General features: G+C 41.7%; 1 long non-coding RNA gene across 1 annotated transcript; it reads right to left on the bottom strand.

The window, feature by feature from the left end:
- Positions 1 to 27: 27 nt before the first annotated feature.
- LOC107201418 lies at positions 28 to 19,940 on the bottom strand. The gene is made up of 6 exons (XR_001520200.1): positions 19,853 to 19,940; positions 6,835 to 6,889; positions 5,230 to 5,265; positions 2,066 to 2,186; positions 1,181 to 1,298; positions 28 to 178 (listed from the first exon to the last, which is right to left on the bottom strand). It is a non-coding gene; the product is annotated as an uncharacterized LOC107201418 (long non-coding RNA).
- Positions 19,941 to 24,585: the final 4,645 nt, after the last annotated feature.

Raw genomic sequence — 24,585 nt, 5'->3', positions numbered from 1 at the left:
AAAGGCATGTATAAAAAGCATGCATAGATACCTTGTATTTATTTTATTCAATTTATAGCATGTGCTGTTCTATTTCCTTCTCCATCCTTTTGTATGTATTATTTTCTTCTGTGGCAGTTTGAAGAATATTTTGCTTCTCATTAAATGATGAGCAAGAAAACAATCCATAAAATTTTTGCTGCATAAAAAATATAATTGGAAATCAAATTCTAGTTTTAATAATAAAATTGTGTCATTTTAGTCTCATACCTCTTAATGAAAAAAAATAATGGGGAATGTAACTAAGATGCATAATTTTTTATGATTGCTGCAAAAATTTTCAGTGATCATGAAGTCAGTAAGAGATATCCTTGGACATATGATAGTTTGGGAAACCAGTTGTTCAATAATTTTAACAAATTATCTTAATTTCCCATCCAGGGACATTTGACAGTCTAGCATGTGTCAGCCAATTTATATTAGGTGTGTAATGTAATAGCTTTCATATCTTTAGTCAGGTTTTTTAAAAGTTATTTTTTGAAATAATTGAAGAAAAGTAAAAATTAATCTGAAACTGTTCAGTAAATACAAGTAGTATCCATGGATTTGTCACAGACTGGTAATGTGGGATTATCATATTCATTTCACAGAAAACAAATGCCAGACTAAGTGTTCTGGTTAATTTTCTTGGACAAATTGATGCAGAAATTCTACAGCAATATCTAGATTAAAATCCCAGTCCAGTGCTTTATCTATCACATTGCTGTTTCTCAATGGTGGATTGCAACTGTTCTTGGTTGTTACATCTGACTAATAGAAATAAAATCTAGTTTCCCCATTCCATTATGTTTAAAGGTCACATATTCACTAGTAACCATTCAAAACACACATTCGCACAAAAAACCTGTAGCTGCTACTAACATCTTTAGCCATGCGTTTTGGTTTGATTTGGGTTTTTTTTCTGACTTTTAAATAAAACCAAGGAGGCAGAATCACAAAATCGCTTTTCCTGAGACTGAATGTTGCTATATTGAACAGAACAACAAAACACTTCATTGGGAGCTAGTGTTCCTTCCCAAATATTTTGTCTTGTTGGAGAAGGCTGAGAAACACAAGTTCCTTCCACAGAAGCTCTATTCGGAAAATGAACCCAAAATATCCAACCCACGGTTTCCCACAGCTACACTAGAATTGTACACACCACTCTGTGCAGTGATGCACAGTCCTGAGCAGCTGGATTGCATGTAGACCATGACCAGTTTCTATACATTTCTCCATGCCTCAATACTGCTTACAGACATGTCTTGAGCCTCTGAAATCTGATCAAACAAAACAGAGCAGGAAAATTGTTACAAAAACAGTAAAGGCTGTTTTCAAGCTAAAAAGAAACAGTAAAATGTGTTTTTTAATTCACAGCTGAGCTCACGTCTGTTCACTATTTTTAGTATCACTCTCTATTGGGTTTTTTTGGTGGTTTTTTTTTTGTTTGTTTGTTTGGTTCTGTTGGGGTTCTTTTTAATATGACAGTCTTGTCACCCACAATCTATCCTCAGGCCCAATATGTGATGCCCTGTGCAACAGCTTTGCAGTGAAGCAAGTGGGCACCACTGTAATTGATGTCTTCCATCCTTACAACAACTTGCAAACATTGTACTAAAGCAGTGAGAAAAATGGGGTTTATAAGCACAGGAGAGTAGAATTGCTCCATATCCCTCCCACCTTTAAAAAGTAACAGTCTTGACACAAAATAATCAAACATTACTTCATGGGATAACATAGCTTTAATCATAGCCCACAGTGAAGCGACAAAGCAGGTGTATGTAAGCCAGCATCCTGACAAGTGGTGGGTTCTTTGGAAGTCCCTGACTTCTCTCAGTGAATGGAAACACTGAACAAATTTACACTGCACAAAATGTAGAAGTGGTTATGGGACTCGGATATGTAATATGCTCTGAATTTTAAAGCTGAACCTGGGCTTATTTTTGTGTTCAGTGTGAATGGTATCCCACTATCAAGAACCATTTCTCAAGGCTGTTTTTCATCCTAGGATAGTTGTAAACCTAAAATAAACCAATCCTCCACTCACATCTTGTAACTACAAACTTCCAGGGCAATGGGAGACCTGTAGTCAGCGCCTCAGAGCTGGGAGCCAGGAACATGGCACAGCAGCTGGGGCCATCTCGGAGCAGGAAAGGCCAATTACAAACCTGTAACACACAAGAGAAGTCAGTCAGTGGCCAATCAGACATTTACCAGGTACTTTGACCCTACCATCCAAAGGAAGAGACATTCACCTTTCCCATTTCCACCCTTCTCTGTGGCACCTCTCTGCCAATTTCATGCAAGTAGACTCTCTCTCTCACTGACCTACAGTGGAGAGGTCATAGACACAAATTCAACATTTGCAGTTTTTGATTAGTTTGACCCCACTGTTTCCTCTTCTGGTAACTGTAATTTCCTCCTTTCTTTCAATTTAAACTATAATCTCTCATGTCCAGTTTATAGCTGCTCTTTTCTTCTAGCTATTTTTCCTGTCTACTCTCCAGTGATGAGTCACACCTGTATATTTGCCCCTCCATGTACAAACACTATTCAAAAAAAGTTATCCAATTTCTTTTATCCCTATTTTTTTTTCTGATCAAGGCACAGAGCCAAAATATTATGTTTAACAGACAGAACAATATTTTACTAAGCTTTTACTTATATTCTGGAAGTTAATGCAGAAAAAAATTGCTTTGCTAAATGAATGCAAGACCTAGTTTTCCTGGCTTACTCTAGTGTAAGAAAGCTGCAATGAAGAGAAGAAAGATTATATATTCCAAATCATCTTAGCTACCCTCTTTATCATTATTATTGCCTCCATTTTCTACTGCATTTTAGAGTATATTCTAAATGGAATATTAATATTAATTTCTTTCTTCTTCATGAGAGTTCAGATAATTTGGCATAATTAAGGGAGAGAGGATAGGAGAATCCATTGTGGGGCTATAAATCTCCAAGGAATGTGTTAGTTTTGCATTTTAGTTCTGCTGAAAAATGTAAATGCTTCAATTAGTGTAAAAATCAGAGGCTGCCTCACTCATTAACAACGAGGCCTCTAACCTCTCACCTCGCCCATCTCTGAATCAGAGGATTCTGAAATGGGAAAGTTGGCCCATTTTCCTAAATACAGAAATTGTCCTTAAAAAAAAAGTAACCAGAAAATATCCCCCTCAGTCTCCCTCTCTTAAAGAGCTAGTTAATTTGCAGAAAAGGCCTGACTGGAGAAGTTAGTATCCTTTTGCATATGATGGGGAAGCTGGTGTGCTTGTGGATAGCATTAGAGAAGACTTGAAATGAAGATAACAGGGCTGGGCATCTGCAGTACTGGGATGAATCTCCTCAATCTAAATATTCCATGTTTCATAACAAACCTGTCAATAAGGGATGTGAGGGCAGTTTCGCTGCTGTGCTGTGCTATCCTACAGCTAACACAGCCTGAAACCTCCTAAAGGCTGATTGAAATCGATTCATACGCAGGTGGAATGCTACAGATCTCTCTTCTCAGCCTTTATAAAGGGAGATTTAGTGGGAGACTTTTTATTTATTGAGAGATTCGTATTATACCAAGTTCAATATTCCTCCAGTCCACAGTTACCCAGAAAGATACACTTAAACAAATGCCTGATGTATTCAGCGTGCATGGGACCAAATAAATCAGAGGGAAAGAATATAGCTACTACCACACACATCCATTCTGCACACATTTATTTCTTAGCTAGTGGCTGGGAGGCAAGGAGAAAAGCACTGCCTGGACTGATGATTACATTTCCTCAGTGAATAAAGCCTACATGTTCAAAACAGTAATGCAAAACTCCCTGCTCCCTTTGCATAAAAAAGTTCATCTGCAATGATTTGATTAATTGAAGGATTAGCCTTTTGCTACCATCTTGACCTGAGGTTCTGCTAATTTTCCTAGAGGACCTTCTAAGCAGTATGGCACAAGTAATATAGTATTGCAGGACTCTGGTATATTTTCAAGACCATCAGCACCACTCACAACTTCTGATCCCAAATTTCTCTCATGCATTAATCCTTTAATATTTTCTGAGGTTTGAATCTTTTTTTAATATATAAACCCTTTCAGACAGGGGCCCAGTTGTCCAAATGCCTTCAAGATGTTCACTTAGTTTGCATAGAAGCAGCTTTGTTTGCACAAACAAATTAGTATGGAGAAAGGTCATATTATCTCCTCATGCCACACCATCAAACCAAAACATTGCTTGATTACTCCTCAAGTCCACTCTAAGTGCTGCTACCAAAAATTACCCCCCCTGGTCCATCATTTCCTCTCCTCTGCTTGTTCTCAATACTGAAGTCACTCTATGGTATCTTACTGACCTCAGCTCTGCTCCTCCAGTGATATTAGCCTAAGTCATTCCATTTCCACACTACCCTCCCTGCTGATCTCTGATAAATTCCATAAGACTTGAATACTTCAAAATATATTCTTAAACCTCTTCTACCATTTTGTCTTCAAATCAATCCCACTGACACTGGTACATGTACCTGAGCTGTCTCTTTGTCACCTGAAAAATCTTTTCATCTCAGGGTTTCAAAATACTTTGTGTCATGACAGTAAAGACTATGTAGGTTCTGGTTCAAAAGTTCATAGGAAAACCATCATTGAAAATCAATGACCATAACATACTTAGATCAAATATACTCTTTGGAGCAACAAAGATCAAAAAGCCACTACAAGTGGACTAAACTTCAAGAAATTGAAGTATATGAAAATGAGGAAACTTGTTTACAAAGAAACTAAATGAGTTATCTGGGAGAACAGCATGCTTATGGATAGCACAGGGACTACCAAAGAACATCCTGCTAAAAGCAGAGCTCCAGCACACACTGTCTGTTAGGAAAAACTTGAGAAACAATAATAAAAAGCAGGAGTGATGGAGCAGTGAGCTAAAGATTTGGGAAGTAAAAGAGTTTATTAGAATTGAGAAGGCATCATTCAAAAAGCAGAAGCTGTATCCAAATGAAGAAAATAAAAAGGATCATAAAACCTGGCAGACTAAATGCAAAAATATAATTAGGCAGGCTGGGGAAAAAGAAAAAAAAAAAAGTTTGAAGAACATTTGGCTGGAGCAATCAAACATAATACTAAATTCCTCTTCCACAGGAATCATCAACATCAGAGCAAAAAGCCCTCCAGGCAGTCTGTGGAGCCCACTGACAGGATGAATACTCAGGGTATAAGAATACCTGCATCGCTGTGGCCTTCCAGTACCCGAAGGGAGCCTACAAGAAAGATGGAGAGAGACTTTTATGACAGGACAAGGAGGAATGGCTTCAGATTGAAAGATGTCAGGTTAAGATTATATATTAGAAAAATATTCTTTGTCATGAGGGTGGTGAGGCACTGAAGTAGGTTACCCAGAGAAGCTGTGGATGCCCTACTCCTGGAAGTGTTCAAGGTCAGGTTGGATTGGGCTCTGGACATTCTGCTCTAATGACATGTGCTCCTGCCCATGGCATGGGGGGGTTGGAACTAGATGATCTCTAAGGTCTAAATCCAAATCATTCTGTGATTCTATGTTTCTAGGATCACTGTAGAAGAAACTGCTCATATTTCCTCACTAGAAGTTTTTTTGAAGGCAATACTGCAGAGGATCCATCTGAAACATAACTGACTGTGGAGAGGCTGTTGTGGTGCTAACACAAGTGTTAATGAGTTGTCTGGACTGGGTGGTATTTATCAAGAGTTCTGAGAAACCTCGAGGAAGTAAGAGCTGGATCACTGATAGGGGTAATTAACCTCCCATGTTGATTTTTAGGTGCTGAGCACTGAGAGTTAGCAAATATGATGCCAGTGAGGATCTGGAGAGCTACAGACCTGCAAACTTGTAATTCTAGTGCACAAATATGTAAAGGCTACAATAAAGGACAAATATGTGTCTGAATGCAACTTATATGAAGGAGCCAATGTCAGTTCTGTAGTGGGACATTGTGCCTTGTAAAATCCACTTGAGTTTTTTGAAGTTAATTAACATATGGGTCAGGTGAGCCAGTCAAATAAAATACAACTGGATGTTCAAAATTCTTTGGGTAAATTCTCCCATTAATGTTTTTTAAAGAAACTGAGCAGCCATAGCATAAGCGGGAAGGACCCTAAAGGGTCAAAAGACATGAAACAGAAAGTCTGCACTTCTGTTTCATGTCTTTTGACATAAAACAAATACCCTTTTGTTTTCATGTCTTTTGATATAAAACAAATACCCTTCCCAGTGAAATAAAATTGTGGACACTGAGGTGACGATTACCGTTCAGCAGCAGATGCTCAAGGTTATAGACAAATCCACAGAAGCATCAGCTCTGCTCAGAAGCACTTAAAAAACAACTCAAATGCCAGTAAAAAAAACAAGACAAAACATAATTATGACTCTGTCCATCTGCATCTTTGACATTTTTTCTGTTAGGATCACCTCATCCCAACAAAAGGACACAAAGAACACATCTGAGGTGGCAAGAGCTCAGAGAAAGACTGGCTATGATAAACTATGGTGTGGTTTATACAGTTCTGAAAATTTGTGATGGTGTAGAGTCAGTGGATAGGAAATGGCTGTTCACTGTCCATCCACTGCAAGGAGCAGAAAGTGGCAAATAAGACTAAACTTAAATAAAAAAGAGATGAGCTTTTCAGAATAGGGATCTGTACCACTTAACATATCTTGTTTGAAATATGAAGAGTTTGTTTTGTAGAACAAGGACTTCGTGGTGTTCTGTATCTGTGTCTTCACATCCACACTCCTTGATTTGGACTTCCTGGGTACACTGATACAAATAATTAATCATAAACATTCAGCCTACCTCATAACTGGGTCGATTACACTCTTAGGAGTCAGTTTTTACATCAATGGTGGACCTGTGAAAATGAAGAAAAGGCACATGAAGTAAGAGTATTTGAACTTTGCTGAAGGTAGCTGTTTCCAGAGTGCCTGCTAGGAAAGAACCGACTTTCATCCTGTACAAAGACTACTTTCATTATGTCTTGTTTTTGCATTATCCTCTGCACTCCAATCCCTTGTATCATCTTTCTATTATGGAAGATGTCATGGGAAGTCTCTTCCTCTGCTGGTTATGATACCAAACAACTGGAAGAGGGAATCCACTCCAGATAAAATCCCTGTCAAGGAAATAATTTTCCTAAGAGGTAGCAAAAGTAGTTAAACCTGTGTCCCACAGGACTGCTCTTCTGTTGAAGACAGTGAGAACTCCCCAAAGGAGGAAATACCCTCTAACATCCACTGAGGCAGATCCAGAGTCATGCCACTGGTGTCATGCCGAGATTTACACTGATGCAGTATTCCATCTTGGGAGCCAGTTCTGACTGCTGCATCCTCAATGTAAACTGAATGGTGCCTGGGACTGTCAGGTGGTTTTCACTACATTTAAAGGAGTGAATGAGACCAAGATGGTAACAATTTCATGCAGAAATGTAGTATGGTACAGCTGAGGCTGGTTTTATCTGCAACACAAAAAATGTCCCATCTCTTAAAGAAAAACTAATTTTTATTCTGGTGTGATGGTGAGAACTAGCACAGCTAAGCCTCACATATCTGAGACAGCATAAGGAGAAGATTTCCCAGCAAAAGTGCTTTCCTAGTGAGTGAAGAAAAGGCCACTGTATACTAGGTCATATAGTTGTATTACTTACCACATAAAAAATTAAATAAATTTTATATTAATTACATTAAAAATGATATATAATGTATTTCTCATTTTCTTCCTTAATAATTCAGATATACAAGCAAGATCAAAAGCTGCAGTCTGACTGGAATGACCATAGCATTTTTAACTGTTAAATTTCCTATGCAATATTACTGAAGACAAATTATTTTTCATTGTTTTTATAGAAAAGTGTTTCACACATCTTTCAAATTTCCTCAGTATCTGAGCTCCATATGAGCACAGGATTTTTTTAGGATATGTCAGTTCACCACAACCACTTTACTAAAGAGAGGCTTGCCATAAGAGTTTCCAGTTTACAAAGAATAAAATAGTAGGTGTTAACACTGAAAAAGAAAATTGTGACAGAAAATTAAGGTTATTAGGGAAGCTGAGAATTATAAAAGGCCCAACAGGGAGTGATTTCAGAAATCACAGCTTAGCAGCAGAGCAAATAAACAAGGGAGCCTGTGACTGAAGCAATCAAACTAGAGGATATTTTAGCAAAATAATAAAACGAGTATCTCCAAATGGAGCCTGGTTACCTAACCACTGTATTCTTTCACTTTTGGCTCATGAAATACAGCCAGCCTGGCCACCTTGCAGGGGTGAACCTTGGACAGGAAATCATCCAGATGTTCTCAGTTTTTGGGACTGGACTGAGTTTTTGACACAAAACCTGTCTGTCTGGCAGCACCTCACTGTGTGAACGGTGAAGTGCTACTGGGACCTATTTATGAGTTTTTCTCCTACCTGAGGATGCAGTGGCTGACACAGAAACGTGAGCTGGATTTTGCACTTATCCTTGTGCAAGTCCAGGGCAGCCATGCCTGTCTGCAAAGCTGGGAAAGCAGACACCCCTGCCTTCACCTTCCTCACTGCTGACTGACACATCTGCTGGCAGAAAACAAAAAGATCGCAGAAAACAAAAAGATCACAGAAAAATTGCTCTTCCTACTGCCCTGCTATTGGCTGCAGGGGTGAGAAATGCAGGGACACTGGCATAGGGCAGGGACACTCTCAGGACAGGCTACTCAGAAGAGCTGTACAGGGAAAAGGGTCTCCTGACAGGATGAGAGACATGTGGCCACAGACATGAAGTGCAAAGACCTGTGTCACACATGTTCTGTGTCCACAGAGGCTGTGGCAACAAAAGTATTGTCATCAAAAATATTTAAAACAAGAGTTAAATAAAGCAGTTTGTATGAACCTAGTGCATAAGATAGACTCTTCTGAGCAGTATAAATTAAAGTCACAGGCAGTGGGAAGAACAAAACACCAACATTTCACAAAAAAACAACCAGTGTTACAGGCCCTAGGCTGTCAGCCTGCCCTGCCGAAGCAGACAGTGACACGGATCTTAAGGGCAGCAAGAAGTGCTACAACAGTCACGTAGCCTGACCCCCTGTGTAAGGCAAGCCATAGAATTTTATCCAGCAGCTCCTGCAGCAGTAACACCTACTCTTCCCTGCTGCAGTGAGGTTCCCTACAACCCACTTTCAAATGAGCTCCCGGCAGGACTCCAGAGGAAACGGACAGATATTAGACAAAAACTTGTTTGTTTGCCTTTCCAAAAGGAGCAGCCAGGAGAGCAGTTGCTGATTGCTGATGTAGGACAGCATCACTGGCACCCAGTGGGCATGAGGCAGCCAGGCTCCGGCTGAGCGCGGAAACCGGGCTGGCAGAGTCACACCACGCTGCAGCAGGACTAGAGCTCTTTCCTACTTCGCTGACATTCACGTCGCCTTCCTCTCACCCACCGAGTATTATCATCACACAGGCTGGAGTCTGAATGTGTTTAATGCTTTCTTAGCCACAGATCATTAGTAACCAATTCCACTTTCCACTGTCTCAATTGTTTTTATACAATACAAGACTCCTTTTTTTCCTCTCCCCTCCCTCTTCTTTCTTCCTCCTTTTTCCAATTTTCTTGTGGTAAAACAGTCCTGCCTGAAAGCAATAAGCTCCTTTCAGAACTTAAAACCCTAATGGCAGGCATTAGGAAAAGAAGCTCTAAAGGCACCATTATTCCTCACTTTGGCTTCACTGCTGGCTCACTGTCTACATGCATAATGCCGAGCTTTTTCCCACAAAAATAGCAGTCCTCAGATATCCACAAATCCATGTTAGTTGCTCGGGTTATTTATTCCTGGAGGAAGCTAGCAAAGTGACAACTTTTAGGACATTTGGGAGGCCACCATGAAGTGGTGAGCACTTGGCTGGGTATGGGGAGGAATATAAATGAAGCAATGACTTAGGTAATTGTACCCACCAGGAGCAGCTATTCATGCTTTTGAGGTATTCCCACTCTGCTCATGATGGTCTCTCCTCTTTCTCTATCAAAGCTTTTCTGGTTCACAAAGTCTCCTTCCACAGTTCTGCATATGTGCTCATGTAAGGCCTGAAGCAAGATTGCGTTGCTCTCCCTGTTTCTGCGGGGCTGCAGCATCCAGAGGAGGAAAAGTCAGGGGTGCACTCCCAGTGCTGTTACTTGTCCTCTGTGCAAATTCCAGCCATTCATTAGCTACTGACTGGCAGCAGTGAGAAAGTGGTCTGCAGCCCAAGCTGCTGGCTGGAATAGGCAGAACCTCTCAATAAAATGTTGGAGAGCAGCAGGACATTATCCCCAAGGAGAACCCAGAGACTAAGAAATCTGGGAGATTAGCCAGATGGTGAGTCCCTCTTCCACCACTGTCCTCGGGACAATAAAGAGCAAATGACAGGATTCACTCATCCCTTGAGGAACAGTGCCAAGTACTGAACTAGAGGAAAGGCTCTCAGATTTTTAGTCCCAGGCAAAGACAGGACTCCACTATGCCTCATCACTGTCAGTCCAATAGGCATTTTAGGATACATGCAGCACCTGTTGTTCACAGCAACGCTCTTCCACTGGGATTGTGTGTGGAGGGTAAGGGGATGTGGCTTCTCTCACAGCCAGTGTGCCAGCCAGAGCCAGCACAGACTCCTGTGGATGGTCCATTCTCTGTCTCTAGGGTGGAACTATCACATATTTGCTGCTATTAGCTCTGAGTAGGGGCAACCCTTCAAAGAGGATAGAGGGAGAAAACCCAAAGGTGCTAAATGACAGTGCCTAAGTGCCTATCCTCACATTTTGTGAAGAAAAAGCCTCCTGCAAAGCTGTGGGTCTCACTGCAGAGTCCTCAAGCCTACAAGTCAGAACTGCTCATGCCTTAAACCCAGCATAATCCACCAGAAGACAAGTGATGGACCACTAGAGTGGGGCATTTGTAGCTGTTTGACTTGCAATCCATCCCTGAATGAAAGAAACTATGCAAAAAATCCACCCTGGCAGTCAGCAAGGCAGTACCTAGGGAAGGTTCTGTACAGTGTTTGGCTGGACAGGGGGCACTCCCAAGGCCCAGCCCAGAGCATTTGGCACATGGATACTGTCCATGCCCAGGCAGCCAGTCCCTGCTTTTGCCATAAAGAGCAATCCTTGTGTGTGGAGGGAGTGGGGTTCCTTGCAGCCCTCATACAGCTGCCGGGTGCCAGGGAGAGGAGTGGGGCAGTCACCCCCAGCTGCCAGAAGGATGAGGAGAGAGGCAGGCAGGAGCACAGGGATCTGACAGAGGCACGTGGCCCAAATCCTGCACACCTGCTGGGGTGTGATGCCAGCTGCAGCCCAACAAGGGGCCCTATTGATCCTGCCTGTGTGGTGGGTTTCTCTGCCTCTGCACACGTGGCTGAGGAGATCTCATGGAGAAATTTTCATCTGTGGTTTGCTAAGGGTTTCTCCCCAAAGAATCATGATTTAATTGCTGTTATTATCTTCATAAAGCTGTCCAGAGTGTTTTTCCAGTGGTTATTTAAAGCTTATCTAAAAGATATTGATAGGAGTGGAACGCCTGGTTAAAACTGCATTCCTAGTGTGCCAGTAGCAGAGTGTGATAAAAATAGTAGGTCTCTTAAATCAATCATCATCTTTCTCTAATTTATTGTATTGTGGTATTTTTGGATCCATGCATAGCACATACAGCATATCATTATGAAAGTAATGCAGTTAGAAACTATATAAACAGATAACTGGAGACTGAGTTACTGTCAGTCTTCTATGGAAAAAAAAGACACTGGAAAAGAATAAAAATCACACATTAGAATTTCCAGAGAGATCCTCTGATGAGGAACTTTGCCATAGAAAGCAAACTCTCTAAAACATGTCCCTAAAACAGTGTACATGTTGCTGATGAAAAAAATATTTTAAAATCTCTTGATCAGTAACAGCTTCAAAAATAACAGTATGAATAATATGGATGTCTGGTGGGAACAAACAACTGCACAGGATATCATTAAGTATAAAGTCTATACGTGTTTTTTTCTATTCTGATTTGCTGTAGAGAGAAAAGATAGAAGCACAGAAGCGATGAAACGTGTCTTAAAAAGATGGAGGAAATTTTTATTTAATGCAAATCCCTTGTTTCATCATATCACTAGTGACTCATGCATAAAGGCTTAGAAATCTATAGAAGGAGATGAGAAACCTCAGAAACAGATATGAGCAAATAATTCACTACAGGAAAGTTGTTTTCTCTTTAAATCAACTCAATTTTTATTTAAAGAAATTATTTGCAAATAGGTCATTCTAACTATTATTATTATTATGCATTCTAACTATGAATTCATTCCCATGTTTCTAATCACATCAGGGAGTGTTTCTGAAAACAAATTCAGACAATTAATTTACAAACTAATCATTCAAAAAGCTTAGCTACTGTGAGTTGCCAATCAATTGGCATTAAAAATCATATGCATTATCTCTACTTTGTAATTCAGTCCCTGAATTGCAGTAAAAAAAAGTATCCACCAGAGTTCTGAATCTCTCAGGTTCACTTTGGATAATGAAAAGGCATAAGAAAAGTTTAGGAATTAAATGTCATTTCATGTCTTTTTACGTCCTTCCACACAAAGCCCCCTGTCACCCAGCCTCTTACCTGCAGTCCAATCCCCAATTGGTGCATCCCTTTATAACTCATCATGGGAGAAAAGGCACATCACATTTATGGACTAGTGTCTTTTACATCTCTTTTCTCAAGTCATTTCTGTTGTTGAGTACCTGTCTGCCAATGATGCAACCCAACTCTAATCTGTCATGTTTAATTACCCAAGTTCCTGTGCCAGAGCTTTGGATGAATTTTAGAAGACCTCCCTCTGCCTGTCCAACAACATGCAGCACCACAGACCGATCCACATATCCATCCATGAACAGCATAAACCGTCCTGGATGGTCTTCCTCCTCCACCATCTATCACCTCCAGAAATCCTCTTTAGTAATAATTTTGTCATAGCTCGAGTTCCCTTTTGGTCTTAAATTATAGCCTGAAAAAGGAGCTGTTGAATGTGAGACAATGCTACACAGACCTCCTCCAAAGATGGGCAACTCTCTGGTCTGGAAGACTGTCAGGAGCAGGCTGAAGCCCTTTCACTGATTTTTCTGAATAAGCCAAGGAAAATCAGACTTTCTGCTATGGCTGTTACCAATAATGAGGCATCAGTGTATGGAGAAGTAGCCACAGTTGGTGACTATTTCTAAGATTCACTATACCATATTTGGGGTTCATCATTGCATCGCCTAAATGGCTTCCAGAGTCCAGGTTTTTCTGAGGTTTTCCTTCTGGTTTTCTGAGCCAGCTGTACCCAGTTTAATTTGGGATTATTTCTTTAATTCTTTACTTTTGCAGACTTTGCACTGACTTTTTGTCCATGCCCTCCTTTCTAGCAATTCAATGTTGCCTGTAGTTCTGTGCACCCTGTAAAAGAACTGGTGAAGGGTAACGAATGCCTGAGATGAAACATTTGGATTAGTTACTATTGGAATAGTTTCTCTAGTGAGAAATGTTTCTGTAATATCTGGTATAGAGAATCAAGTATCACAGAAACTTTTTCCCCATAGAGCAGTTTCATTACCCTGCCAAATCCTTTGTAGCTAGGAAAATGCCTATGCTGCAAAACTGAGACTGATATTATGAGAGCATCAAATCTGGGCTCGTTACAATCTACATCTTAGCCCAAAATCCTTTTTCACACAGGGTTCCAATGCTTGGCTCTTGCAATGGAGTATGCTAAGGAGGTGAAACTGGGAAGCAAAATAGGACATGAGATTAATGCTACAGGAGCCCACACAGCACCATCCTTCTTGAAAGATGGCATATGTACCCCACAATAACATTGGGAAGTGAGCAGAAAGTTCACTGATCCCAGACAGACCCATGGCATCCCTTCTTGAAGAGAGATTTGGGGCTTAACAACACAATTACAAGAAGGAGTTTTCCCTACCAAGAAACAGATTCCTCCTCTAGTACATTGAAACAATTAGGTAATTTCCATCTCCTTCCTTGCAAAGTGAATCTCTCAATAGCTAAATTTCTTCAAGTGCCATTGTTTTCTCAGGCACGAAAAGAGTAATTTTGCTGAGCTTCCATATTCTCTGAGTACCCAAGCAACTCTAGCACCTGAGTGTTCAGTGCTGCAGATATTTCTTGGGTACTGCTTGGACATGTTTCAAGCTGACATTTTAGATTGCATAACTCCTGGCACAGCCCTGCAAAGATGTCTCCTCCCATTGCATCAGAGAGTGACCTGCTGTGGCAAAGGCTATTACTTCTTTTGAGATTATCGAGTCTGTGGTGCCTCATTGAATTATAGAGATTCCAAGGGGAGGAAAAGTAACTGCTGCATGCTCCAGGCTCTGAACTTTTCAGTGCAACACATCTGGAGAGCCTTCATCTGCATATGCATCTCTAATGCCACATCTCCTTGGTGAGCACTGCGTGCATTGAATTCTGCTAACATAGGGTGACAGACAAGCAACAATAGGAGATACATTGACTCAGTGCTTGTCTCATCCTAAAATAAAATACTGTGTGACGGACTAGCCACAGCTGCACGCTTACAAAGAGCAGTCTGTGGCTTCTAAGCAAAGCAGCTGAGAAGTTAAAAAAAAAAAAAATATCTCAGCTTCCCCCTCCCCACTCATCACCACACACATGTTAGATTCGAGGCCAAAATCCGATGACTGAACTAGGCACACAACCAAGAGTGGCCTGATTTTGGGGAGTTACTGAGCGCTGATGCTGCCCAGGGACTTCAGCTGCTTCAAAACTCTGTTTCTTGGGGAACACAGAAAATTGGATACATTCAAGAAGGTGCCTGACCATTAAGATTTTTAATGGCTCAGTTTAATTTGTTCTGCTGGAAACTGTTTCATTTGAGAGTAATGGCAAATGAAAATTGAAAAAAAAAAATCATTTAAAAAAAAAGAAACATTGGAAGTCTGGTTTCTGTAGCATTAACTACACTGAGAGGGTGGGAGCAGCAGGCTGTGCAATGGCAGGGCCACTTTCCCATCAATGTGGTGCAGACCAAGCGCTACAACTGATAGCGCCAGTAGAGAGGGCGAGGCATGACTGATCACACCCAAATCTCAGAAACCCCGTGTGAGCAGTACCCACACTTCTCCAGGCAGCTTGCTGACACTAAAGATGGCAGGTTTTCTAGCCAGGTTTGATCACTGAGTCCAGGGATGCAAATGAGCACACTTGGATCCATCTGAGGCAGAGACAGCAATGCCAAACCCAAAGGGCAAATTTTCCATCTTTTTCCCCACCTTAATACACATAGTGCTTGCAGCAAAGGTGGCAGGAAAAGACTAATGCTTGCCTTCAAGGGATTTGAAGAGAGTTCTTAACTGTTTAAAGAAAGCTTAAAAAATTGTAATTCTTAAGCGACTTTCCAAGGCTGGTTGCTGAAGGTTACACGGGGCTAGGTGTGAAGATGTGTAATCCTGTTCTTCAAATGTCAGCAGGAAAAAAGTAAAACTCTCCTTTTGGCTTTCTCCAGCCCCTGAGTAATCTGATGCAGCATAAATCAATATGTTCTTGAGACAGCATTCCATGGAAAATGTAAATTGTTATGTTATCTGATACTTGGGTTGTACAAACTCTAGCAAATTGCAGAAACTATAATCCTGGGCTGTGAATCACTGCTGCAGATCTAATCGCTACCAGTCTTTTCTGTCCATCAGCTCTGCTGCCTGCAAAGCAGTGGAAGTATGGATTACACAACTTGTACTTTTCATCACTATCCTGCCCTGGTGGTAAGAAATTGTAGTGTGACCAAACAGCTAATCAGAAGCAAAGCCTCATAGCTGGTTTCAATCTCCTGTGTGCAAATATCCTCACCTCTCCAACGAGAGCAGGCTTGGGTGTTTACAGGCAGCACACATCTACTTTTACCTTTTAGAGCAGAAACCATTCAGGGAAACAGACTGTTTAGGAGCTGTGATTGGAAGGAAGCTCTCTAATGCAACAAATGGTCGAGCAGACAACACAAACCAGCAGATGCCAAACTATTTGAAGCTTGATAGAGAACAAAGACCTCTCTCCTCAAATGAGGGCCAGGGCTGCAGAGCCCAGACAGAAACACATACCAGCTGGCCAGCCATGCAGAATGAAATCTCCCAAAGCCCGGTTTCATCATAAGCAGCAGCTGACCGCTCACAATTGACAGGACAGCTGACAAGAGGGATCGTTCCCGGGGTTCCTCCCTCCCTCGCTCTCAGTCAACATGAGCCACCACTTTTGTCATGGGAGCTTGTGGTATGTTTGCCTGGCACAAACTCATGTTCATGGGGAATCAGACTTATTGTTTGCTGCAGTCTGCCACAGGGCAAGTAAAAACTTCTGTCTCAAGCTGGCAGAAACCAAGTGAAGTCAGGATCTCCTCATAACAAGGTGCACTCTGAGAAAGTCTTAGGCTGCTTAGGGAATGCAGGTAGGTCTGCCCTGCTTCTGCTGGGATTGGGTGGTGCTTTGACACACAGCCCTTACCCCACAGTGATAAACACATCTGACATCACACCTCTGCATTACTGCTCACATCTCAATCATTGCTGTCACAATTTTAGGCTGTACATTTGCCAGCAGAGACTAAGGCCTGAAAAATTATGCCTGCACTTTATTATTCACAAGCCTTTCTAAGCAGACCACTATAGACATTTTGGTGGTTCAAAGAAGGAAGTCTCACAGCCTGTGTGAAATATGATAAAGAGAAGCAGAAGGTCCTGGAAAGAAAGGAAAGGCACAGTCAGAGAGAACTTTCTTGTGAGGTGAGGACTTTGAAGAGAGAAATGCCATAAAAGCATCTGATGTGAGCTCTTCTACAGAAGGCTAGCAGACTTCTCCAAACCCACCCAAACTGCTGACCTGAACAGAGCACCCTGAAAATTCTTTATGAAGCAAATGACAGGATAACGGAGGAGGATGTCTGAAAGAGACACACAAGCAAGGGAGTGACTGTCAGCTGGAAAGTCCTATTCTATATATCAGGTTTAACAAAATTAGAAGAGTCACCCAAAAACATCCCATCAAACAAATTTCAGCATCCACATGCTTTTTGGTTTGTATGTATGTATGTTTACATACAGCCCCATCCACTTTCCTCTTCAGAAGACCCACAGTTTTAAAGTGGTTCTGTAATTATATTTCTTCATAGTAACAGACAGTTTTTAAAAGAAAATCAGACAAACCAAGGGAACAAACTCTTCTTGGACAGTTTCCCATCCCTGTTACTTTCATTAAAAAACAGGGTGCACCAAGGCTACGGCTCTTTGCACTATGTGCCCGATTCAGGAAACAAGCAGTTTGTTATTATGGTTATTTCTGGCAATTTAGGCCATTTCTTCTCTGAAATATAAAGAATTCCTAATTCAGCTTAAGTACCAGTCTACAGATTCAAAATGCATGTGCTAAGTCTGTAGGGTGTCCCACCTGACTGACTAGGAAATAAATCCAAACAGAGCACAGCAAAAAATTACAATAAGTTGCCTGCATCACTTCAGGCCATATTCATCAAGTGATGGCTTATGAATACTGCATACTGAAAACACACAGGAGCAGGGTATTATGAATTCTAAGCCACTGACCATCATTTCCTTTTACCCCACAAGTTCCTTAAAAAAAAGCAAGATCCTTGGCAGCTGTCAATTAGCGGAGTCTCATTCAAGCTTATGCTGAATTAAACAGGCTAAAGATGTGTGCCCTGACTCAAGCAGAACAATCTTTCCCCCACAACTACAGCAGAGAATCTCATCTTTGTTTAAATATTCAGTCCTACAAAGACTTTAAAATCCTCTTGCTCACAAAGGTTAGGAACTTTGTGGGCAGCGGTGTAGGCTGTGTGCACCAGATTTGGGAACACTTATGTAAGCGACTCCTAAGAAGACTGTACAACAAATGTGGGAGAGCGGGGGGTCAGTCTCAGTGCCTACACACTGTAGCTGTAGCTCTTGTCCCTCCCTTCACGTTTGCATCTTAATCACTTAAGAAATCCACAAGATGCTTTGTTGCACCCATTAATTTTTGAGAAATAAAATGGGAATCAGTATTCTTAAAACTGGCGTTTTAAAAATATGGGATGTTCCCACTGCACTGCCACAGCACTTCTCTGTGCAGATCCCCATTTATCTTTCATGTACACACACTTCCCTCTTGCCACCTTATAACCACTTCCACTTGCAGGGCAAGGTAGCAGCTTTCAGACAACCAAGGAAACTGTGAGAAAAAGGGTAAGGTGTGACTATTTTCCATATTTCAGACTAAAAATTGATATGATTTATTATAAAAAAAAAAAGAGCAGGGAAGTTAGTAAGCCTGTCCTTTACCACAGGATGCAGGATTTCAAGCTAAAATGTGGAAAAACCCATACTAAATGAGAAGCCTGCCAACCCCTAAGAGCTCAGTCATAAAGGGGATTATTCTGTGCAGTCACAGAGTTTTCCTAGACTACTTGTTTTCACATGAGCTGATAGCTCGAGGGGATGTTCAGACAGTGCTTGATGCTTTTGAACCTGACCTACAACCAGCCAGTGTCAGTTCGAACCTGACCGCCGGCAGAAAGCATGGAAAAAACGGGAAGAGGAACGAAGCATGTTGTCATGGTCTGCCTCTGTCAAAGGAGCTTGTAGTTTGACAGACATCAAACCAACAGAGCAGAAAGCTCAGATTGCACTGAAGCTAAATAAATAGCACATATAACAGGGATGGGGGAGAAGTTTGGATCTGTGTAGGAAGGCGGGGGAGGTCTGGGAAAAGGGTAATGGTGTGAAAGAGGAGGAGAAAAGGGACAAGACTTAGAGTTACACAGACATGCTCCCCGTCCTAACGAGGTCCAAGGCTAGTAAGCAAACTCCTCCTTTTCCTCCCTGCCTCTTCTCTGTCCTCAGTGAGCTCTGGGCAACCCTTGCCCTGAGGCCATCTCCAGAGGATGGTGACTGCCATTCCTCATGGGAACCAGCAACAAGGGAGCCCTTTCCACCTTCCTGGTACCTTCTGCAAATCACGAAGTGCAAGACTGAAAATGTATGGGGTCAGTGCTTAGCACAGTACCCCAGGCACTGACAAGGAGTTGGGAAGGGAGGCACCACTGACTGAGACAAATGGAAGTTCCCACCCCTCACATTTCCTGTGTCTTCATGGAGGACATTTTCATTCAACAGAGTGTACAGCTCATGGAGATGAGCAGGTAATTTCACACCCCTTTAAAAAAATTAATTCTGCTTAGAGGTCAGGAGTCTAAAATCTACACACTCAATTGGATTTCCTTGATACTAACAGCACAACATAAATTTGCCATACAAATACATAAATTTGCCATCACCTGAGTGATTTACAAAATGCATATCTAAAAAACAAAATAAATGGCCTCCCTGGAGGTTGAAAGATTTGTTTTGGAGGCTTTTCTTTGGAGTCAAAGTGGGTCCAATCAAAACACAGAGCACTCAGTTCCACTACGTCCATCACAGCTGGTGTATGGTGCCTGTCACCTCCTTGGCAGACAATGCAGATCAGGGAGCTTGGGAAAGGCCACAGATCTACAAGGAAGATCAAATCTCCCAATGGGATGGAGCAGGGTACCCACTGGGATTCTCTGGTTGTTTCCCCAAGTCATCTGGGAAATAAGCAGACCTGGCTGGTTGTTGGTCTCAGGATTTGTGGGTGGTTAGTACATAGAATTCATTCTTCACTCCACCCTGTGCACGTGCTAGGGCCTGGAAGGGTCCCAGTCTCACTTTCTGCTATGCTCAGTGATGGTCTGAGGGTCAGCAAGAGAAATGAAGCTGAAAACCATAAGAAGTCAGGCAACTTACATTAAAGACATAGTCCCCTCTTCCCCGTTGGGACAGGAAACAGACCAGAGCAGGTTGCTAGGCTGGCACGGAGGGAATGTGATAAAGCAAGCCTGGTTGAAATTGGTGCAGGGAATTTCACAGATGGGTGACATACAAGGAATGGAAGATCTACTCTCATGTCTAGTTAAATAACCCCAGAAGCATGCAGAACTCTAGTAGGCAGCTGCCTTTGATGCATATATAGCAATAGGTACCAGCTGACAAGGAGCTATTGGCTCCTAAAATACTCATGGATTAAGAAGACAGGAAAGGAGGTAAGCTAGAAGTCCTAGCCAATAGATATGCATGACAGAGGTTGGAAAAGGAAGAAGATTCATATTTTTTAAGTGGGGGTTTTTGTTACATGGCTGTCACGTTACAATTTATGAAGCTAGACCTGCTAGATTATTTCCCCTCTACACAATACAGAAGAGCTCAGCACTTATCACAGCGTGACCAAATGCCAAAGAGTAGGGAAGAAGCACATTGCAGCCAAACTGATTCTCCGTTCCAGTCATACCCATGTTTTGGCAGCCCTTGTAGCTAAGAATCACAAAAGTAGAAATTTCACTTCTAATTGAAATTTAATTTCTCTTGCATTAAAAGGCAAAGAAACTGGATGAAGACTGCTCACACATCATAAAGTTGTGTACATCCAAGATGACCTTCCTACTTCATAGAGTTTGAGGTCAATTTGAACTAGCAATCTAAAAGGGAAACTTTCCATAACCTATTGCCAGCTACTTGAATCAGTGATTTCCAAAATGTGGGCCATAGACAGCTGGTTGGTCATGTGTGGCTGGCACTCCTCCATTCTCATTGCTATTTCAGCCTAAGCCCTACTAAAAATATACCAAATAATTTCCTAATATTGCATTCTCATGTGATCACTAGCTAGCATTGAAATGGGGATGTAAGAAAGCCAAAGATGAGAGGTGGAAGAGTGGTGCTTCACACATCAGGAGATGGTAAAGGGAGGTATGGATGACTTCAGGAGAACGTGAGATGCAAAATCAGGCTCCCACTTAAGAAAGCAAAGAGATAATGCAAAACAATGGGATGTACTGGAAAAGTGTATCCCTTCAGTTAAGGCTGATGAGAAGTATGTAAATTTTTTTTTATGATTTGGTGAGGGGTTTATGTTTTCTTCTGTCTGTATCTGTGGCCTCCTCTTATTCCTGGACATACACTGATACTCTGTACCAAGGACTGTGATTCTGCTCAGCTGCCACAGGGAGTCCTGGGCCCCAGAAGCATGGTCAGACAGACACCCAGTGGTACAGAGACACCTTCAGGACATGCAAGCAGACCTCTGTGCCATCTAAGCAGTTTACCAATGCCATTTGGGAGCCCTAGCTTGTGCCAGAACAAGGTGCCTTTTGTTTGTAGTTAAAACCATAGAGCAGCCTGCCAGTGTCCCAGAAAATGACCCAGACATTTCTGACTCCTTCTGGTCTCAGGCTGCATGTAGGGTGAAATGTGGTGCAGCCATCTCAAGAAATAGATGGATCAATACAGATCTGTAGGTCTCTCTTATCACCAAAAAAAATGAGAAAATGGAAAAGCAGGCCTGAGTAGTTTTCATAACAGCATAAGGGACTCCAGGGGGAGCAGGGGGAGGGGGAGTATAGGAGTGTGTAAATCTGTTGAAATAATTTTAGAAAAAAGGATATGAACTAGACAAGACTCAGTTTATGTTCCTCACTTAGATTTGCTCTCCTTGACAAAAATAGGTGGCTGTGCTCTGAAGTCCCAGGGAGCCTGTAGTCTTACTCAGGCAGTCCATTCGGAGCAGTACACCAAAATGCAGGCTTTAATACCCTGCAGATCCTTGACGGTGTATTCCAGAAAGGACAGGATCCTTTGGAAGGCTGCACAGTGATATCACTCTCCTCCACACTGAGAAGGATCTGGGAGCCTGTTCCAAGAAGATCTGGGGCTGCAGGCAGGACAAATAAAGCTCTCACATGCTTTTCAACCAGGCAGCTGCATGTAGTTCAGCAGGAAACTCTTTGTACTATGTGACCAGGTCACAGACATAAACAAAAGGGCACTGAGAGACTCAGTCAACAGCCGGTTCTCATGTCCCTCTGTGTCATACTCATGTCTCTAAAAATCAAACGCTCTTAAGAGGAATTTGACATCATACATGCATGCTGTAACACTTGCTATGAAAGAAACAGTAAAACATTCAAAAAAGTCACGCAGTTCGAGAAGTTTTACTGCTACTAAAACAGTAACTGAAGACTACATTTCTAGCAAGCAGCAGACTGGATTTTAACCATGCTGCTTATACTACTCCCCCTGAAATTTCTCTTAAAGAAAATCCAGGAGAAGAGCTGAACTAGCCTTTTCCTTTTAAGATAAAGAAACTGAAGAAAAAAGGTAAGGTTGAACAGTCACATGAAAGAAGTGAGGAAATGCCACTTCTGGAAAGGATTTGACTTACCATACTGGATTTAGCTATTCAACTCTTGTTCAAAAACACAGGTCATTGAATCCTCATAAGGGTCTGAGAACATTGGAAAGCAGGAAGATTCCCTGTTAAATGACAACAATGTTCTGTGCAGAGCATGGGAGCAGGGTCTCACAAACCATGATGTCCAGCATTACAGCTCATTTGCCTTCACAGCACAACAATGAAGGGAAGGAAACAGACTGGAAGAACATAGCTTGGAAGAGTCTGTTAAAGGCATTATAAAATGTGTTGCTGTAAGACTGCAGTTCAATTTATCCAGGTTCGTATTTCATTCTTGCAGGAATTCTTGTCTTCACCATAGAACGTATCACCATGAAAAATTTTGTGGATTCTAGTAACAGCACCCTTTAAATAAATGATGGGCTTTTTCTTCCTTAACTAAGGAAAGGAAATGATTTTGGGTCCCTGTTCTTCTAATTTCAATGACAGAGTAGTAAGGCAACAGCTCCTCTAGTACAACACACAATTTTTTCTCTAGTACAACATCTATTTTTCCTCTGTTGCAGTAAGAAGAATAGCATCCTCTTCCTCCTCCTTGCTGTTGGAGACCTGCACAATTTAGGACATCTTCCCAAGAAAATAAGGGGAAGAATAATGGCAAATTTGGCTGGCTGAGTCAGCAACATGCTGTTTGAGCAAGCCTACACAGTGCTCCAACACAGAGGTAGGAGAATTCCTCTCTACCACATCCCTCTGGGGAATGAGCTGCAGAGACCATCCATATAAAAACACCCTCTTGCAGGTGGAATTGCAACCCATCTTTGTGGTCAAAGCATAGGTCTAAAATCTGACAGAAATTCTGGTTGTGTGGAAAAGAACCTAAGTCTGTCATCTGATTGTCTTCTTGCTGTTGGAATCAGCTTCTATTTCATAGCCTCAGAAACAGAGAAAACAAAGTGCTACCTAGGTCAGGAGGTGGCTGGGGAAAGTAAGCAGTCCAGTCATCGTGATGAAGCATAGCACCATTGCTTGTGCTACGGGGGAAAAAGAAGAGGACCACGGGCTCAAGTGGCTGCTCTCCATCTTTTCCTGTGGTCAGATTCAAACCAGGGTGGCTTCCTTCTGCAAGGAAGAAGCCTGCAGTATACTCCTGCTTCAGTGGGAAAACTATTCTCTGAGTCTGTAAATTACCTGGTGTCTGTCCTGAATGGGCAGAAAGTTTTTCTGGGCACCCATGCCATGGCTGTGTATGAAATGGCCTGCTGGATCATGTTATGACAACCGTCAACCCCAAGAAGTTACAGAGCGGTCCTTTCATCAATGGAGGGTCTGAAATTCAGGAAGAACTTCAAGCAACCCGCCTAAGGTTACTGGCTGCCTTCATGTCAGCACCAAGATTGGAATACCAGACTAGCTGGCTTCAAGTCAAAGGTTCAGCCCCACCTATCCTATATATAGATTATTGTATCATATGCTCCCTCTTATTGCTATGCAACTGGGTGTCAGAGCAAAAACACAATTAAAAACTGGTCTTGGGTCTCATTGAACCAGATGTCAGGAATGTTTTTCTCCATTGTGCTTGTCTAAAAGGCAGCCACACTCAGTAATCAACAGTCAAGCTGATTTTTCTAAACAGGCTTTTGACCCTGACTTCTTAGGAATGGGAGTTTGCTGCAATTTTCTCTTTGAAAAATCTTGAATAATTTGATTACAGTAGGAGCTGATTAAGTCTTTTGGTTTCAAAGCCAAGGATTGAATCAAGCTGAGGAAGAGACCCATAAACATGGCTGTTTCATAGTTAATTGTAACACAGCTTAAGAAAAGGCACCAGTTCTTGCCAGTGAAGCCCAGCATCCTGTGCTCCTACTGCCATCTTCTAGATGTCAGCAAACCCTAAGGAGTGCTCAAAAGCTTTTCTCAAGGCTTGGGATGATAGAACTTCTTTTATACCTGGTCTAATCCTCCCTTATGGTTCTTCAACTTGGTAGTCAAGATTCCCAGTCACTGAAACATTAGCTTTATAGACATGAAATTATTCTGCATGACAGCATCTTGAACACACTGACAGTAGTTTATTTCTGATGTGCCCTAAGGCAACATCCTGGCAATAGTAAATCCACAGAAGTTTACCAATGACTTTTCTCAGGCCAGTTTTCTTCATCTTAGGGGCCCTGATCATCCTGATGACAAATAAAGGAAAAATTTGCTCCAGGTTGAAGATTTGGTTTTCAGTCTTTTTCACTTGCCTTATTAACGCCAGTGAGTAGAGAGATAAATTCACCCACTGAAGGGT

This window comes from Parus major, chromosome 3 (genome assembly GCF_001522545.3).
Source record: "Parus major isolate Abel chromosome 3, Parus_major1.1, whole genome shotgun sequence".
In the NCBI taxonomy this organism is placed as follows: domain Eukaryota; kingdom Metazoa; phylum Chordata; class Aves; order Passeriformes; family Paridae; genus Parus; species Parus major.
This window is presented reverse-complemented; position numbering and strand designations above follow the sequence as displayed.